This window comes from Triticum dicoccoides, chromosome 4B (genome assembly GCF_002162155.2).
Source record: "Triticum dicoccoides isolate Atlit2015 ecotype Zavitan chromosome 4B, WEW_v2.0, whole genome shotgun sequence".
Classification (NCBI taxonomy): Eukaryota; Viridiplantae; Streptophyta; class Magnoliopsida; order Poales; family Poaceae; genus Triticum; species Triticum dicoccoides.
The window spans coordinates 115548134-115567020 of NC_041387.1; positions in this window are offsets into that span (position 1 = coordinate 115548134).

Sequence of the window (18887 nt, forward strand, 5' to 3'; positions counted from 1 at the left end):
GAGACCTGCGCGGCAGCACAGCCGGCCACGGGAGGAGGGAGCAGGCAGTCCCGCCGATGCTTGTTTGAGCGGCTGGAGCAGGAAGAGCAGAGATTGAAGAAGCATGACGGCCATTGGATGGACATCGTACGGTCAATGGAGCTAGAATCGTTCATATTGACTAAGTTGACAAAGCCCTCTGTCCCCGTCAACTTAGTAGGCCCACAAGTCAGCCTCCCACCATGGTGGGTCCCAGCTAGTAGGGGGAGTATTCATTTTTCTGTGCGTAATAAGGAGGCACTTCCGGTGGGTCCGAGCTAACAGCGGGTGGAACGTTTTTTTCGCGAAATACGGTGGTCCGTTTGGTGGGTCCCAGCAGTCAGGGGCAAAGGTTTTTTTCACGAAATACGGTGGCCCGTCCGGTGGGTCATAGCAGTCAGGGGGGAAACGTTTTTCCGCGAAATACTGGTGGCCCGTCTAGTGGGTCCCTGCTATCAGGTGGAGGAATAATTATTTTGCACGTAATAAGGAGGCACTTCCTTGCGGCTGCCGTGGACCCAGCTGTCAGCCTCTCCACGTACAGTACTCTTCCGATGGAAGTCGGTCGTTGACCACATTGACCACGCCGCGCCAAGAGCACCAGGGCGGTGGACGACGGCGAGGCCTAGGAAGGGGACTACGCAGAGCCGGGGAAGACGCGGCAGTGGATGCCCATGCGGAGAGGAGTACGAGGGTTCACTGGTTCGGCTGCGGTGTGAGGTTGTCATCGTTGCAAAATAACAGGGGGAGTGGGTGAGTGGAGGGATGGCCTGGCCAGCGGTGGGAGTAGTATGGGGACGGTGAGGCCTCCGCGGCAGCACAGCCAGCCACGGGAGGCAGGAGCATGCGGCACGACCGGCGCTACTTTGGGCGGCTGGGGCAAGAAGACCAGAGGTTGAAGAAGTACTACGGCAGTTGGATGGACATCGTTGACCACGCCGTGCCGAGAGAACCCGGGCGGTGGACGACGGCGAGGCCTACGAAGGGAACGACAGGGAGCCGGCGAAGACATGGCAGTGGCTACCCACGCGGCGGAGAGTACGAGGGTTGACTGGTTCGGCTGCCGTAGCCGGAAAATAACAGGAGGTGTGGGTGAGTAGAGGGATAGAGAGGCCAGCAATGCGAGTATGATGGGGCCGTGAGGCCTGCCCGGCAGCACTGCCGGCCACGGGAGGCGGGAGCAGGCAGTTTTGACGGCGCTGGTTTGGCCGGCTGGGGCAGGAAGATCAGAGACTGAAGAAGCACGATTGCCGTTAGATTGACATCTAACGATCTGACGCTGGTAGAGTCGATTGTTGACTAAGTTTCTTTTTTAAGAAACCTTGTGTACGCATGAACTTAGTAGGCCCACAAGTCAGCCTCCAAATCTGTGGCAGACAACATAAATCCCATTTGCTATTTTTTACAATATGCAGCCCATTTGCTATTTTTTATAATTTGCAGCCCATTTGCTAATTCTTAAGTAATTTATTACAGCCCATTTTCTGCCCAGGACCATGGTAAAAAAGTTCAACCTTATTTTGCATATTTTGGTGGAGTCCAAACTGTTGTAATCCCGAAATGATAAAAAAAATTAAGAACTTATTGATTTGCCAAAAAAATCATTTTGTTTTTGTAAGCAAATAAGACGTGGGACAATTGAGTTGGTTTAAGGGAAAACCAGTGGTAAAAAAATCAGCGCTGGGTGGGAAAAAACAACAAAAATAAGGATGTAAATATGAAAAGGGAATTTTATATGTTTTCAATATAATGATACGTGTGTATGAACTAGTAAAAACTATAGGTAGAGATTAGAAAACGGATGTAGGACATGCGTTTCAAGAGGAAAATAGAACTGGGCTGTGTGTTTGATTCAGTAACAAAACTGCCTGCGGATGTTGTAAGATAAAATATAACTAACGCTGGCGGGCCAGAGGCCAGTAGATACCTGCTGGATCTTTGTACCCCGTTGTCATCATGGGCTGGGATTGTTAAAAACAAAACCAACCCTGGTTAGTCTACAACCCAGTTGAAACTTGCTCGACCAGAAAAACAATATACATGCTCAATAAACGAGAGAATTCTGCAAGCACAGACTGATAACTGGGACGCAGCACGAATATTGTTTTTTATCATGATAATAAGTGCATGCACTTGTTTCAAAAAAACTGCAGAACTGGGAATTTGAACAGCGGGTGCTTATGCTACCCATCAAATAAAAATCAGGTGCCTGAGAATTCGTTTCGAAACAAATGATTCAGCTTTATATCCACGTCGACCCTCGGCATGATGGTTGGAAGCAAATGCAAGTTCATACCAAAAGATCGTGAACAACAATACCAACTTGCGGACGACAAGGTAGTACAACTACCAATACCAAACTACTCCTGGCCCTAGTGTTCGTCTGGTAGAAAATCTTGCAGAGGACCAGCTCCCGCTCCTTCTCTTGCTCCAGGTCCCTGATGTGGTACTGGTGCATCACCCAGTTGGTCCTCTGCTGGTCGAAGTTCTTGTTGGTGTGCAACACCAGAACCTTTTTTGCTGCCCGTCTGCCGGCCGTTGACCATCACAGGCAAGGTATTGCCGGTCTTGTGCCACATTGCGTGCGTGCCGCACTCCGACTGTATCTTGCGATGCGTCCACGTGCCCCTTTTGAATGCCCTGGAATTGCGCTGGAAGAAATGCTTCCTTAGGCCACTCAGTGTGATACCTGCAGTATTGTGGAATACAGGTTTTAGTGTACCTAGTTGGCATATTCATAACATCTTTGGCATGTTGCAGTCACTTGTTTCACTTTTTATTAACTGTCAAATTGTAATTGTTTCACCAGGTCTGCGTCTAAAAGAAAAATAGAGCTATAAACAAAGGAATATGTTTGTGCAAGTAGACGGCCGATCGGTGTCTTAACTGGAAGTTTCTCAGGTTGGGTGTAGCATATGTCGTGCTCGCTGTCGATGGTTGGTATGGACAAATCGATGAGAGACTGAAATCTCGCGATGTCAACACTCACTTTGGCCTCAAGGTGCTCGATCAGCTCCTGATCCGTGGGATCGAACTTGACGCCAGCCGGCAGCACCGGCCAATCCTTCTTCGACTTGCATTGGTAATTCCAGTTAAATGGTACTCAATGTATGACCAATCGATTGTTTTAAGTGAATGATGAAAGATTTCGACAGAGTAAAAACTCGCGCTTCTTCGACAGTTGTACGAGAGTAATCGCCATGCCGTTTTGCAAGGGCGCTTGTAAAAACTCTAAACTCTATTCTCCTCTTATTTAATGGATGAGGCAAATCTTTTGCCTCCGTTTCGAAAAAAAAGATTTCGACAGATAAGTGGTACTCCAAATCTGAAGTCCGGAATACCCGAACACGCCGTCGGGATTCTTGTGTCAGCTCACGCGCAGCGTGTTGTCATGTCAATTCAATGTGTGGACATAATGAATAATTTGACCGACGTATACTAGTACTGCTACTGTACTACTTACTAGTCGTATTTAGTGTCACAATTTATACATAGGTTTAACTAACAAGTACGCCCTTGAAGCCTAACTTATATATATGTATATATATGGCTTCTACACAGCATCTCCATCATCATTATCAGTACATCCTACACAGGTGAGTTAGGATGCACTTGATCCCAGGAAGGTATCTATCATTCAAACTAGAGGAGTGCTTCAAACTAACAACAGTACATAATATCCAACAAAAGAGGGTCGTGCTACAGCACCAGAATACATAGCTCAGTCTAGATAGCAGCACGAGTCAAGTTCTGCATATTTGTTGTTGGCATGAAGCACATCGCCGCATGTCGGGTTTGCAAAAGCCATCCATCGCATGGAAGCTTGATTCCTTTCACACACTAAAGATTACCTGGCAACAAGCTGTGTCGATGAATCTCTGGATATGGTGATTCATGAAACCCACGGTATGATGTGTAAACACAGCCCCCCTCGCGAATGGAAGTTGCATAGCACAGTAATCATCGCCGGTGATATGATCGATGATTGGTTGGATGATCGGATAATTGAGCCCGAGGAACAAGGAGTGGTTGCCGAGGCTATAAACGCGCCTCCAGTTGAATACGCCTGGCCCAACAGAGCTGGGATCTTTCTTGAACACGAAGCAGCCATAGCCATCAATGTCACGAACGCCCCACGCATTGTACTGCATGTGGTTTGATGTAATGGTTTGGCCAATTTGGTATGTGCAAATGAGCATCAAATGACCACCGTCAGCTGAACGAGCGATAAACCAGCACCCATCGGCTGGTATGATTCCAGGTCCTGGAATCATGAAGGCCAGCGCATTTGCCTCTGCTGCAACAATTCAAATTGGAGACCAAAAGGACAAAAATAAACAATCATGTTTAGAGTATGTGTGGAATTAAGATTATTATAGCAGTAACACATATCATAGACAAAGAATTGCAATGACGTGGTCATAATCATACCCCAAGTTAAAAAAATAAGCCAATGGCTTTCATATTCTAGCAACATGTCATGGTTCAAACATCATGTAACAATGAGAGGAAAACAACTATGACAACGCCTACTCATATTTTACCATAGCACTTACTACTACTATTCTCATATCAACTCTAAGCAATAACATGCGTTGTTATAAAAATCTAGTAAACGAGAGTAACATATAGCAATCATGATGTTATGCTCATAATATGTATTCTAACAATCATTAGATGCCAATTGTTCTCATATCAACTCTAACAATAACATGTGTGGTCACAAAAATCTAGGAAATGAGAGGAACATATAGCAATGATGTGGTTATAGACATGCTATGCATTCTAAATTTGTAACAAATGAACAGGCAGTCCTATTCATAAGGTAAAGATGAGATGAGATAGAACAATTACACGACGATAGATTCCACCAGTATAGGCAGCCAATCTGTGCATCGACCGCGTAAATGATGCCATCGTGCACTATAGCATCAGACAAAAATGTTGCCTCAACAGGATTGATGATGAGCCATAACCATCTATGGCGACCGGATTCCAGATAGACTAATCCCATGTTGAACAAGGCAATGAGCTTGTAATCCATGTAGTCTTCTGATGGTGTGGACACTTCGCAGATCACAACTTTCTGCAAACAGAGGTCGAGCCAAAATCTTGATGCGTCTCATGCGTAGTACGCAGGAGTGTCCGGCGGGCCGCGAGGCTCGATGTCGGCGGTATCCAACGATGGAAGGGTGATCTCTCGCTGGGTGTAGATATCCATGAGACCCCACGGACAACCGGTGTGGTGGATGAGGACGATCCAGTTGGCCTTCATGCTCGCCCAGTAGTGGCCGCGCATGAAGAACAGGTGGACGGGTAGTGGTAGCATGTCGAGGGGCACCACAGCAACCTCCGTAGGATCGTCAAGTCGGTGTCTGGGCCACCTGCGAGGATCAGGCATCAGCAAGCAGGGTGTCTTGAAAAGAGCTGGCCGGTTGCAGATGTGTAGACGGTACAAAGACACCGAGCTTGCGGCCAGACGGGCGGTGCTAAGTAGGTCCAAACGACTACAGATCAGCTCCAAGAGAACATCGGGGAGGGAATTCCAATCGCGGCTCTGCGTGTCAGTCGATTCTGCCATTGGGGTTTACTGTACTTTGGGCGCTATATAATGCTTTTTGATTTAAAATATTACCTTCTGTGCGGCCGTTTATAAAATTCTGAAACACTACAAAAAAAACACTTCCGTGATGATACGTGTTTGTCACAGTAGGTCGCGTTTTTTGTCATGCATGTACATCCATGACAAACTTATGACAGAATTAAGATAGTCATACATGTGCTGTCGTAGAAGTGTTCCAGGACATTACCAAAATTATCATCACGGAAGTGTCCACTTCCATGATGATAAACCGCGCGTCACAGAAGTGCTTTCGTCAAGGGTGACCGACACGTGTCATCCATCATAACGGAACGCCGTTAAGCTATCGGGTCGGGTTTTGGATCCGATAACCCGTTAACAGCCCCGACCAATGAGGATTTTCCACGTGTAAAATCATCATTGGCTGGAGGAAACACGTGTCGGCTCATTGTTGGGACAGATGTCATCCACTCATTGGACAAAAGGAGCCTATGATACGTCGACACGTGGCACGTCCCAATAGAGGCCCATTCCTGTGAAAAGGCCAGCCCGTTTGACTTGGTCAAAAGGTGACGGGCCGGCCCATGGAAAGCCTGTTAACGGCTTGTTCGCATATAGCCCATTTACAGCCTGCTAACCCAAAGCCCATTACGCCCTATCCGAATTAGGCCCAGTAGCGTCATCTGGGCCATCCAATATGATTCCAGCCCATTTTCACTTCTGGCCCATGTATGGCCCATGACGTCTTTCGGCCCATATGAGGCCCTATGTAACTCTTGGCCTATTAATGGCCCGTGGTGAAACTGGCCCGGGATGAACAGTGTATTACTTTAGACCCATTGACGGCCCGTGGTGAAACTGGCCCGTAATGAACAGTGTATCGCTTTATATCCATTAAGGGCCCGTTATTCAGTTGGGCCGTTTACAGCCCATGTTATCTTTCGGCCTTCTCAGAGCCCATTTATTCTTGGGCTTATTTGCAGCATTCGGTTACTTACGGCCCGTTATTGTCATTTTCTGCTTGTGGGCCAAATTCAGCCCGTCATTACAGTCGGCCTGTTTGTGGTCCGTTAGTCTATTGGGCCATTTTCATAGCATCACCAAATATGGCTTATTAACGGCCCGTTATGGTCAGACAATAAAACGTACTATTTCCATTATAGGCCCGTCTACGGCCCATTAAAGGCCAGTAAAAGACCCATAAATGAGTCGGCGGCCCATGGATCCTACGTGACGTAGAAGGCCCATGGATCCTGCGAGACATAGAAGGCCCATGGACACTGCGAGATGTAGAAGGCCCATGGATCCTGCGAGACGTAGAAGGCCCATGGATCCTACGAGACGTAGAAGGCCCATGGTCGGGCGAGTTGGCCCCTGTTTGAACGACATAGCATATTCAAAGAATTATCCTACTCAATACTATCACCTCTAAAAAGCATACACTATACACAGGTGATAATAAAGCATACACAAACAGCAAATTACATACACTGGGCAAATACGGCTCATACATCATGGACGCGCATCAACTTAACTCCATTTGAACTATAATCTCTTCAGAAAATAGGATTGGCCGGATTCAGATAGCACAAATTTCAGTCTGCAAAATCTCCAATTCCTTCATGGTTACCTTGGTGTCTTGTTTCATTTTTTTGACTCCTGCATCTAATACCTGCATGTCCAGTCTCAACTTGTTGATTATACGTTGACAATCATGTACACGTTGTCTTTCCACCTCTAGTTGATGCTCGAGAACATCAGCACATTCCAATTCCAATCCATAATCATTCGGTAACGGCCATGCCGCATTGCTCGCAGATTTTTGTGTTGATGTCACTTCATCCTAAAATGTCTCTGTAAGTACACATGACTAGGGCAAAAATATAGTTACAACAGTGAAGCAAACAAGACTAACAATAATGTTACACGTCATGGCAAAACAGGACTAACAATAATGTTACACGTCATGAAGCATAAGCAGGTGATATTTTAAAAATTATAAAAAAGATAGTCTGTGTAGCCTGCATACAGAAATCACTCTTAGCTCACCAGAGGAGCATGATGTTGGGGCCTAATCGAAAACACGGACAAGTTACAAATTTAGACAGCACATTGCGTATAAGTAAGCAAGCAGTTGGCCATTCTGTACCTCAATTAAAGTCTTAGGGAGCATAATGAACAGCAGAGAGTTTCATACAAACATACTACAGCAGGCAAAACTATGCAATCATTAGCATAGTATAAACTAGATTGTGAGCCTCATGCAATAATAGTTGGTTAATAGAATTCAAAGCTTCAGGCACACTTCGGCAGAGTAATTAAATGGTAAGGCCTTTAATTATGTCAACTAATAGTGATACAAGTACCGAACATCAGGCATAATTATTTGGGCATCTCATTAAGTGACGACAAATAAAGCAATTGAAAAGAGAAAATTAACTATGCCTGAAACAAACAAGGAATTGAATTGTTGAGTTGCATACAGTGACTTACCTTAGTAGGTTGAAGAGGCTCAGCGCAGCTCCTACTTCTCTTGCAAGGCTCCTTCCTAACATCTTGTACTTGGAAATCCTCAATCTTATCTTCATTGCACCCCCTCTGCAAGGTCACACAAACTAGTTACTCGTCTCTTTGGAAGATAAATATGCATATTTTCCAGTCTGTGAACACAAAAGGATGAGATTATAACAAAACAACACCACATAATGAAACATGCCGCATCTCTTGCACTTGCACACAATGAAATCAGCATTTACTATGTCTGCACTATGTAAAAACTAGGCATACCTTCGAACTGGATCTCCAGGTAGTCTTGGAGAGCCTACTGTAGTGTACAACCAAACCTTTATTCACCTATGAGTTAGACAAGGTCCCACTACAACAACCCTTAGTGTTTAAATTGTTGACAAGCTTTGTCAGAGTGGTAGGTCAAGAACAGCAAGTAATCAAAGCAAACAGTCCTAGTATGGCTGGCTGATGCAAACAAGCAATTGAATAAATGTGTGAGCAAATCTTACATATCAAGAAAAGAAGCAAAGAAGGAGGCTTAAAGACCATCACTTGACTGACCAGATTTAAGGGGCATTTAAACATCATGTGCAACATATGAACTAACAGAAACATTGCATATTCTAGATTCTACAATGGAATGCACATGTATTAGGTTATGCCATGTATGATGATGCCTAAATGTACAGATAGCAGGCAGGAGTGATTCATCATTGCACGCACAATTGAATTGCAGGTTAAGGGCCAGTTCGATTCCGCCTTTTCAGGGTATATTGTCAAAATAAGCCATAAAAGATGTAAAGAAGTCATTTTTGAGTTATGGGCTTGGGCTTAACTAATTTCGCTTTGGAGGGGGGTGTTTCGGGTAGAACCTCACTAAAAATTGAAGGGAAGGGGAATGATGAGTTGCTACAAGCTGCTCCTAGTGCTGCTATATGATGAATTGCTATGAGCTGCTCCTGCTGCTGCTATATGATGAATTGCTATGAGCTGCTGCTGGTATATGAAGAATTGCAGACTGCTGCTGTTGTATCATGAGTTGCTATGAGTTGCTGCTGCTACTATATGATGAGTTGCTACAAGCTGCTCCTGCTGCTGCTATATGATGAATTGCTATGAGTTTCTCCTGCTGCTGCTATATGATGAATTGCTATGAGCTGCTGCTGGTATATGATGAATTGCAGACTGCTGCTGCTGTATGATGAGTTGCTATGAGCTGCTGCTGCTGCTAGATGATGCTTTCAGGTGGTGCTGCTATATGATAATAACCAGCCACTTGGACCATTGAATTTCAACAAATAATTGTTCTTCATTTAAATGTGGGTCATGCGTTCTTCGTTAAATTAGGCAATGTGATCTCTATGGAAAACATTGACCAAAGTAGATTGTGCCAAGTAGACGGTATCTTTGTATTTGCATTTTGATCAAATAGTGATGGTCTGTTTTCCTATCATATTAATTACTGCACTGGGTTCAATTTGTGGTGTTTGCAAGTCAAATTAATTTCCATATGTGTAGCAAAATGAAAAATATATATAATGCAATCTAGACTTTCCACTGATCATACCAAAGATAAGCTGAAAACACAATGAAAACAACTAGTTGGCGTATTACATGGAGCTTATATTCACATGTGCTTATTTTCTTAGGATAACTCGTAATAACTTTCGCTTAGAAACTTGGCTAATAGAACTGGCATACAATTAACATATCACGATGATTGCAATGGAGGAGTGACGTACCATAGCACACTGTATAGGCTCACCGCTGCCTCTCCTTTTTTTGCGATGTTCCATGAAATTGCCACATACATCTTGTACTTTTTCATTGTGTAACCCTATCTGCAAGTTGACACGGCTAATTTCAGACATCTCTACATGATACTACATTGCATATCCCTTGCGCATATTTAAACCACCAATTAACGATTGTGTGCGTACCATAAACTAGCCATGACTCTGTATGCTGGACTGGCAGGCACTCTAAGGGAGCCTAATGTAGTGCACTGGAATTCCTACATGCCACCTACGATTTTGTGTAATGTACTGCCCCTGTTCCTAAATATATGTCTTTGTAGAGATTCCAGTATGGACCACATACAAATGTATATAGATGCATTTTCGAGTGTAGATTCACTCATTTTGCTCCGTATGTAGCCTATAGTGGAATCTCTAGAAAGACTTATATTTAGGAACGGAGGTACGAGGTAGTATCATGTATGACATCTACATATCTAATTTAGCAGCCAGTAGTAGAAATCATTGTCTGCACAAAGGGATTACCGGTCGAAAATCCTAGCAAAGCACACTGGCAGGCACAGAACAATACAAGAGAGAGAGACGCACTTACAGGATCATAGCAACGCCTCAGTCCAGGATCTTGGTTGGCCAAGCTGTTAGATCCAGAAGAAACATCGTCCTTGTAGTTTTTGCCAGGTGCATAACAGGCAACAACGGTCGGTTAGTATATTTGAAGTACATCGGGCAGGTGATGCTGGACGGGTTTAAAGGTGACAAGTACCTAGGCCATGGCGGGTGCTTGGCATCTCTCCAGACGATGGGAACCAGGTTAGAAACGTCGAGGGTGATGACGCTGCGCTGGCTGTTGGGGTCCGGTAAGGAGAACTAGAATCGTCGAGTAGGGTGTTTGTGGAGCGGCTCCGGTAGGGTGGACTACGGTGTGGGCGAAGCGGATCTGTGGCCGTGGACGAGGGCGTAGGTGAAGCTGCTCCGGTGGTTGGGTTAAGGATGGTGTCGATGACGCGGATCTGCGGCCATGGACGAGGGCGTAGGTGAAGCTGCTCCGGTGGTTGGGTTAAGGATGGTGTCGATGACGCGGATCTGCGGCCGTGGACGGTGCGTCAGAAGCTGCTCCAGTGGTTGGGTTAAGGATGGTGTCGACGATGCGAATCTGCTGCCGTGGACGGGCGTCAGAAGCTGCTCTGGTGGTTGGGTTAAGGGTGGTGTCGACGATGTGGATCTACGGCCGTGGACGGGGCGTCAGAAGTTGCTCCGGTAGGTTGGATGAGGGTGCGAGGAAGCGGATCTGAGGCCGTGGACTTGTGAGTTGGCAAAGCGGCCCTAGTAGGGTTGACAATGGTATAGGCGAAGCTACTCCAGTAGGGTTGACGCTCGTGTCGGCGAAGCGGCTTCGGTAGGGTTGAGGAAGGTGTCGGCGAAGCGCCTCCGGTAGGGTTGAGGAAGGTGTCGGCGAAGAGGATCAAAGGCCGTTTATATAACGCTTTTTGATTTAAAATATTACCTTCTGTGCGGCCGTTTATAAAATTCTGAAACACTACAAAAAAAATACACTTCCGTGATGATACGTGTTTGTCACAGTAGGTCACGTTTTTTGTCATGCATGTACATCCATGACAAATTTATGACAGAATCAAGATAGTCATACCTGTGTTGTCGTAGAAGTGTTCCATGACATTACCAAAATTATCATCACGGAAGTGTCCACTTCCATGACGATAAATCACGCGAAACAGAAGTGCTTTCGTCAAGGGTAACCGACAGGTGGCATCCACCGTAACGGAACACCGTTAAGCTATCGGGTCGGGTTTTGGATCCGATAAACCGTTAACAGCCCCGACCAATGGGGATTTTCCACGTGTAAAATCATCATTGGCTGGAGGAAACACGTGTCGGCTCATTGTTGGGACATATGTCATCCACTCATTGGACAGAAGGCGCCTATGATACGTCGACACGTGGCACGACCCAACAGAGGCCCATTCTTGTGAAAAGGCTGGCCCGTTTGACTTGGTCAAAAGGTGACGGGCCGGCCCATGGAAAGCCTGTTAACGGCATGTTCGCATATAGCCCATTTACAGCCCGCTAACCCAAGGCCCGTTATGCCCTATCCGAATTAGGACCAGTAGCATCATCTGGGCCATCCAATATGATTCCAGCCCGTTTTCACTTCTGGCCCATGTATGGCCCATGACGTCTTTTGGTCCATATGAGGCCCTATGTAACTCTTGGCCTATTAATGACCCGTGGTGAAACTGGCCCGCGATGAACAGTGTTGCTCCACGCCGGCACGGTGGCGAGCATGCCGGTACGGGTGCCGTTGCTGCCGCGTCGTACCGTGCCACCAGTGTCTGCGGTGGCCGCGCCTCCCGTGTCTGTGGGCACGCCTCCCGTGCTTGCGGCAGCGCCATATAGGCAGAGACAGAAGCCGAGTGCGTGGAGAGCGACCAGTCGGTGGCCAGCTTCTCCCTGTCCGCCGCCATCATCGAGGAGAAGTAGAACACGGGAGGTCGCCGCCACTTGGGACCCATGAAGGCCACCGCCGAGGCGATGACCGTGGATTCAGGTGGTTTCTTTGCTGCTTCGTCTCTTCCGAGGACCTTCGTCGACCCCGCAAGTGTCTGACGGACATGAGGAAGACAAAGGGATCCGCGGGCGGCCATTTAGAACTAAAATAAGTCTAGATATATCCATTTCTATGACAAGTATTTCCGGACGGAGGGAGTATCAATTATACAAGAGAGCCGGATTGGCACCTCTTAGTTCATGTAAATGTAATGAAATCCATCATGTTTATATGAAGATCCGACTTTTTTATACGAAATCCTTCATGCTTATATGAAATCAGTCCATGTTTGCACGAATTTCATCTGGTTGGTTAGAGTTGTAAAAATGTATGCCGCTGGCGTTTGATGTCGTCCTCCGCGGAAGGAAGCGGGAGGAAATTTGCCGGCTGCCATTGGAGATGCTCTTTATGCTGGAAATAATAGAGTGACATCCAATCCATTTGAGTTAATTGCATGTATGATTGTCCCTCTATAAAAAGTTAATTGCATGTACAATGTACACGTGACTTGCAGGGTGGCTACAGCTTCGTACAGAAAGTTAAAAAGAAACAAGTCCATCCTTAATATTCTAAGTACTTTGTGGGTTCCACTATCAGTACAGTAGCGAAAGAAGTATATATTACTCCCTCCGTTCCTAAATATTTGTCTTTTTAGAGATTTCAAATGGACTACTACATACAAATGTATATAGACATCTTTTAGAGTGTAGATTCACTCATTTTGTTCCGTATGTAGTCACTTGTTGAAATTTTTAGAAAGACAAATATTTCGGAACGGAGGAAGTAAATAAGTAGAGTAATATATAATATACAAGTCTAAAGTTAAAAGACAGAATTCGAACTCATGTCATCGCGTTGCGAGCATCCAGCGCTAACCAGCCCAGCACATTTTTGTTGTAGACCATGCTAGAGATATATATCCATGTCTACTCTTATATATACTCCATTCGTTCCTAAATATTTGTCTTTTTCAGATTTCAAATGGACTACCACATACGGATGTGTATGTAGACATATTTTAGAGTGTAGATTCACTCATTTTGCTACGTATGTCTTTTAAGGAAGGGGTCAGATTTTTCCTTGATTTATTTATGAGGTATCCAGATGGCACTACACCACCAAGAAAAGAGGGTAACATCAAAATTATGGACTACTTTTTTGAGTATGTTGGTAAGGTACGGTCATAGTCACTTGTTGAAATCTCTAAAAAGACAAATACTCCCTCCGTCCGGAAATACTTGTCATCAAAATGGATAAAAGGAAATGTATCTAGACGTATTTTAGTTTTAGATACATCTATTTTTATCCATTTTTATGACAAGTATTTTCGGACGGAGGGAGTAGAAAACAGAGTTGGTGATGATGGTGTGCGTGCCATCCTGCAATATAGGCCGTCGTATTTGTATCTAACGGATAGGAAAGAAACTATGACAATTTTGCAAAAATATACCCACACGTCTCTCCATGTTCGCAAATAAGGCCTTCCCTCGTTCAGCCTTTTCTCTCACAAGATAAACTACTCATACAAATGCATCTTGATGTTCCGTGCAATGCACGGGCAGCTAGCTAATTTCTTTTAAAGTGGTTGCTACGATAATTGGGTTGAAGTGATATGTTTTATGTCTGCCCCGAATGATTTCAGATTCACTAGTACTCCCTCCGTTCCAAAATAGATGACCCAACTTTATACTAAAGTTAGTACAAAGTTGAGTCATCTATTTTGGAATGGAGGGAGTAGTAACAAAGAAAAGGTTGCCTTGTTAATTAACAAAAAACAGGGTGAAAACTATCACATGAGGCCGGTAAAAACAAGGCACACTGGGTTCAGCGTCATCGTCACTACAATTGTGCGCGCGCGACAAGTCTACATATCGAGGGGGCTACCTAGCGAGGCACCGAGACACAATGTTTGAGAGAGAAACCAATTGACAGATTATGATCAGATCGAGTTGTCACCCTTCTGCTGTCATTGCTGGGGGGGAGGGAGAGAAAGACATATCGAGAGTGTGCGCAGTAGGCATAGAGGCACAACTAGCGAGTGTGTGTGTGTGTGTGTTTGAAAGAGGAGTCGATAGATTATTATCAAGATCGATGTGCCACCCTACTCCTTCAGTGTCAGGTAGTGTGTGTGTGTGTATGTTTGAGAGAGAATCCAGTCGATAGATTAGTATCAAGATCGAGGTGTCACCCTACTCCTTCGGTGCCGGGTAGTGTGTGTGTGTGTATGTTTGAGAGAGAAGCCAGCCGATAGATTAGTATCAAGATCGAGGTGTCACCCTACTCCTTCAGTGTTGGGAAGTGTGTGTGGGGGGGGGGGCAGTGACAATCACATATCTCTGCTCTTATAAAAAAACAGAGTTGGGGATGATGGTGTTCCTGCCATCCTGCAATATAGGCCATCCGATTTATATCCGACAGACATGAAGGAAAATATGGCAATTTTGCAAAAAGATACCCACACCCCTCTCCGCATTTGCAAATAAGGCATTCCCTCGTTCATCATTTTCCCCCACAAGATAAACTTCTCATACAAATGCATCTTGATGTTCCGTGCAACGCACATGGGCATCTTGCTAGTAGGGAGAAGGAGTTTGTGTGACACATATCTAGCTATATTAAGGGATAGGTAGATAGCATATGTGTGAGAGACATTATTATACTTTGAGACATTAGTGGCTGTGGGTGGGCGGAATTAAAGGGGTGGGCGTGTTAGACATAGAGAGCGTGTGTGTTTCTATGTGAGAGACTTGTAGGACGGGGTAGAAAGACGAATTTAACCCTGATGAAGGGAGAGAAATACATGAAGTGCGCGTGTGTGATTCTGATGCCCACAGGGAAATGAGATATGTATGCGTGTGAGAGAGATTGCACAATTCATTCACGTATCACTATCTAGCGACCGTGGACGTACATCGCTTGAATATAAGTCAATATCTACTTCGCATCGTGGCCAAAGGTACAATATCGATTCAATGCTATAAAGATTGGACACTCACATATCACATTTTTTTATATTTAAATAAACCTTTTTCAGTTGTGCATGCCAAAGTTACAGTGATGTTTCTTCAAACAACCAATGTAGCTATCATGCACATGCACCATTGTTACTCTTGCATTCAAATTCATTAGTCTTGGATGATTTAAGTTTCTATTTTGAAGTAATATATATGTAATATTCATATATAAATTCAACGGTTGCGCAATTTATGAAATGGAGGCTATGTAATCATATGAGGTAACACTTTTAAGTAGCTAACTACAATATCCATTTCTTTTTGTGCGCCTCTACACTAACACGTCAATGCATTATGTTTAAAGTAAATAACCAATGGCACTAAATTAAATATTTACGCGAGAAATACATAGGCTGAGCGCTTGATCCCTTTTTTTGTGAACGTGCCACTACACCCGTACGATTGGCTGCGCCCGTGTGAACGTCCAAGTTATCGGCGCATCATCCCGAGTTATTGTCTTTTTTCTGGGGTGGACTTCACACCAGTTATTAACTGCTGACGCGTGCCCCGTGTACATAGTCTAGCATGACCTTCCCGCTAGCACGGTCCAAAATTAGTTGAAACTGGAAACGAACAATCCCGCGGGCGGCAAAATCTCCCGCCTCCTTCTAAAATTTCCGCCACCTTAGTCTTTAGCATGCGAAATCCCCCTTTTGTCCTTGGTGCACGGAGACCAACAGTTACAATACCGCCCTCATCTACATGATAGGTCGGGGCTGCTTTGGTAACTTTCGGTTCCCCCCACTACACGCCACCCCCATTTCCTCTCCCCTCCTCCCGCAAAAACGACTAACTCCACAGCACCAGATCATCTTACATCACGACGTCCGTACTTCATCGCCCTTTCTCCCCTTCCCTCTCGAAACCCTAGACTGCTCATCCATCGGCGTACCATAGCCCATTCACTGCCAGCGGCGTCCACCTCGTCGGATCTTCTTCTGTGGCCGCATCTACCCATCCCACCTCCCCAAGAAACAAGTAGACTACTCATCCACCACTGTACCACAGCCCATTCAGTGCCGGCCTTGTCCACGGTGCTGGATCTACTTCGCCGGTACTCTCGTCAACTGCCGCGCATCTGCAGCGGCTCATTCATACTCCCCACCGGAGACGCTTCGTCCACACCCCCAGAGCCGCCCCACCAACGCCCCCGTCGACGGCCTCTGATCCTCTTCGCCGACACCTTCCTCAACCCTACCGGAGGCGCTTCGCCGACACCTTCCTCAACCCTACCGGAGCCGCTTCACCGACACCAGCGTCAACCCTACCAGAGTAGCTTCGCCTATACCATTCTCAACCCTACCGGGGCCGCTTTGCCAACTCACAAGTCCACGGCCTCAGATCCACTTCCCCGCACCCTCATCCAACCTACCGGAGCAGCTTCTGACGCCCCGTCCACGGCCGCAGATCTGCATCGTCGACACCACCCTTAACCCAACCACCGGAGCAGCTTTTGACACCCTGTCCACGGCCGAAGATCCGCATCGTCGACACCATCCTTAACCCAACCACCGGAGCAGCTTCTGACGCCCCGTCCATGGCCGCAGATCCACGTCGTCGACACCATCCTTAACCCAGCCACTGGAGCAGCTTCACCTACGCCCTCGTCCACGGCCACAGATCCGCTTCACCCACACCGTAGTCCACCCTACTGGAGCCGCTCCACAAACACCCTATTCGACGGTTCTAGATCTCCTTACTGGACCCCGACAGCCAGCGCAGCATCATCACCCTCGATGTTTCTAACCTGATTCCCATTGTCTGGAGAAATGCCAAGCACCCGCCATGGCCTAGGTACTTGTCACCTTTAAACCCGTCCAGCATCTCCTGCCCGATGTACTTCAAATATACTAACTGGTCGCTGTTACCTGTTATGCAGCTGGCAAAAACTACAAGGACGATGTTTCTTCTGGATCTAATAGCTTGGCCAACCAAGATCCTGGAATGAGCATTGCTATGATCTTGTAAGCTTGTCTCTCTCTCTTGTATTGTTCTGTGCCTGCCAGCGTGCTTTGCTAGGATTTTCGACCAGTAATCCCTTTGTGCAGACAATGATTTCTACTACTGGCTGCTAAATTAGATATGTGGATGTCATACATGATACTACCTCGTACCTCCGTTCCTAAATATAAGTCTTTCTAGAGATTCCACTATAGGCTACATACGGAGCAAAATGAGTGAATCTACACTCGAAAATGCATCTATATACATCTGTATGTGGTCCATACTGGAATCTCTACAAAGACATATATTTAGGAACAGGGGCAGTACATTACACAAAATCGTAGGTGGCATGTAGGAATTCCAGTGCACTACATTAGGCTCCCTTAGAGTGCCTACCAGTCCAGCATACAGAGTCATGGCTAGTTTATGGTACGCACACAATCGTTAATTGGTGGTTTAAATATGCGCAAGGGATATGCAATGTAGTATCATGTAGATATGTCTGAAATTAGCCGTGTCAACTTGCAGATAGGGTTACACAATGAAAAAGTACAAGATGTATGTGGCAATTTCATGGAACATCGCAAAAAAGGAGAGGCAGCGGTGAGCCTTTACAGTGTGCTATGGTACGTCACTCCTCCATTGCAATCATCATGACATGTTATTTGTATGCTAGTTCTATTAGCCAAGTTTCTAAGGGACAGTTATTACGAGTTATCCTAAGAAAATAAGCACCTGTGAATATAAGCTCCATGTAATACGCCAACCAGTTCTTTTCATTGCGTTTTCAGCTTATCTTTGGTATGATCTGTGGAAAGTCTAGATTGCATTATATATATTTTTCATTTTGCTGCACATAGGGAAATTAATTTGACTTGCAAACATCACAAATTGAACCCAGTGCAGTAATTAATATGATAGGAAAACAGACCATCACTATTTGCTCAAAATGCAAATACAAAGATACCATCTACTTCGCACAATCTACTTTGGTCAATGTTTTCCATAGAGATCCCATTGCCTAATTTAAACGAAGAACGCATGACCCACATTTAAATGAAGAACAATTATTTGTTGAAATTCGATGGTCCAAGTGGCTGGTTATTATCATATAGCAGCACCACCTGAAAGCGTCATATAGCAGCAGCAGCAGCTCATAGCACCTCATCATACAGCAGCAGCAGTCTGCAATTCATCATATACCAGTAGTAGCTCATAGAAATTCATCATATAACAGCAGCTGGAGCAGCTCATAGCAATTCATCATATAGCAGCAGCAGGAGCAGCTTGTAGCAACTCATCATATAGCAGCAGCAGCAGCTCATAGCAACTCATCATACAGCAGCAGCAGTCTGCAATTCATCATATACCAGCAGCAGCTCATAGCAATTCATCATATAGCAGCAGGAGGAGTAGCTCATAGCAATTCATCATATAGCAGCAGCAGGAGCAGCTTGTAGCAACTCATCATTCCCCTTCCCTTCAATTTTTAGTGAGGT